The sequence below is a fragment of the Dendroctonus ponderosae genome, unplaced genomic scaffold, assembly GCF_020466585.1.
Source record: "Dendroctonus ponderosae isolate FM_Combo_2020 unplaced genomic scaffold, Dpon_F_20191213v2 Dpon_F_20191213_1, whole genome shotgun sequence".
NCBI lineage: Eukaryota > Metazoa > Arthropoda > Insecta > Coleoptera > Curculionidae > Dendroctonus > Dendroctonus ponderosae.
The window spans coordinates 40,875,285-40,877,020 of NW_026017110.1; the positions used below are offsets into that span (position 1 = coordinate 40,875,285).

The 1,736-nt window shown below is 38.5% G+C and overlaps 2 protein-coding genes across 4 annotated transcripts in view; one reads left to right on the forward strand and one right to left on the reverse strand.

Moving 5' to 3' along the window:
* The window catches only part of LOC109533970 (protein timeless homolog), a 362,432-nt gene that overhangs the window by 224,002 nt on the left and 136,694 nt on the right, over positions 1-1,736 (reverse strand). The window lies entirely within an intron of this gene.
* Positions 1-1,736, forward strand: part of LOC109536016 (toll-like receptor 9) — a 38,910-nt gene that overhangs the window by 22,120 nt on the left and 15,054 nt on the right. The window lies entirely within an intron of this gene.

Sequence of the window (1,736 nt, forward strand, 5' to 3'; positions counted from 1 at the left end):
TTTATGTCCTATTGTGCCCTCGTACTTTTACTCCCTCATTATCCCTGTATATTCAATGAATTCCAGAAGAGTCTTGAGGGGAGTTCGCATGATCTTGGGGTAGTATATTCCAGCGGTTCTTCTCCTTATTTCCGGGGTGTTGTTCCATGCTGCTTGCTGAACATCATTAATGAATTCTCTTGATTCAAATTCTAAATGATCTACTGATTTGATAAGCACAGTCAACTTAATTCTTTCGTTAATTTCCAGTTTAAAACTTTCCCATTCAGTTTTTTTATTTGTTAGGGTCGCATTTGATTGTTTAGTTATGACATTTTCACTGATCGTTAGTAAGATCGGTGAATGATCAGACAATGGTCCCTGTTTTTCTTCAATATGTACATGACTTACCCCTAGTTTTCTTGAGACGAAAAAATCCAGGAGATCTGGAACTTTGTTGATATCTGTTGGCCAATAGGTAGGTTTTCCAGTTGAGTGCCATTTGGCATCTAATTTGGCGATAACTTGGTACAGTTCCTTTCCCTTTTTCGTCGTCAAGCGCGAACCCCAATGAGTGTGTTTGGCGTTAAAGTCTGCGCCGACAATGAATTTTTCTCCTAACGTATTAAAGAAGACGAAATACTCATTCCTGTCAATATTATGCCGTGGAGGTGAATACATTGCTGCTACCATGATTTCATATTTTCTCGTTTTGATGCTCACACTCGCAGCCTGTATTTTCTCAGTTTCATAGCTCTGTCTTTCATAGTGAATTATATTTTGTTTTATTATTACGGCTGCTCCGCCTCTTGCAGTGTTTTGCAGGTGAAGTGCATGATAGATTTGGTATCCGTTTATTTTAATATACATTTGATCTGTAAAATGTGTTTCCGAAACCAAACATACATCAATATGCTGGGTTTCTAATGTAACTTGCAACTCCTGCTGGTGTTGCAGAAGTCCATTTGCATTCCACTGAAGTATTCGCAAATCACTTACCAGCACGATTTGATCGACGGCTTTGCAAGTTTTCCAATTGGGCCAGTCTATCAAGTATAGATTTATTGAACTCTTCTTGTCTTTTTTCCTGCTGTTCAATCTGTTTCATAATTTTTTGTAGCATTACTGTTGTAGAATCAGCACTACTTGTTCCTTGAGCTTGACCTAGTCCCCTTGTTGTTTGGGAATATGTTATATCGTCTTCTACTTGTCTCTGTCCATGTTCTCTATTGTTGCTTGCTTCTGAATGCGGTCTATCTGGTAACTTCTTATTGTTAGCTTTGTTTCGTAACTCTTGTAGCGTTATGGCTGTGGTGCATCCCCTGTAGCTGGCAGGATGCGCCTCGCCACAGTGTATTCATTTGGCCGGGGTATTGCTAGGTTTCTTGCAGTCTTTTGTGTGATGCTTGCCAGCACATTTCCTGCATCTCGGTTCTTTTCCACAATATTTTTGGGTATGTCCATAATCCTGACAATTTTTGCACTGCGGAATAAGTTTGGGTTTTTTGAATGGCTCTATTTTGACTTTCATATGTAAAATGTCTCCAATTTCGTACATTTTTTTAATGCCTTCTTCTCTGCTGAAGGTTAACACAAATAAGGGTAACGGAGTTTTGTCTTTGCTTCTCAAAAGCTGGTAAACATCCAATATTTTAAATTTTTTATCCTTTAGATCTGCAGTGATATCTTCTATTTTGCAGGTGTGGTGTAAATTTCTAACCACCACTTTGATTGGTCTAGACTGTTTGTCTTGAAAA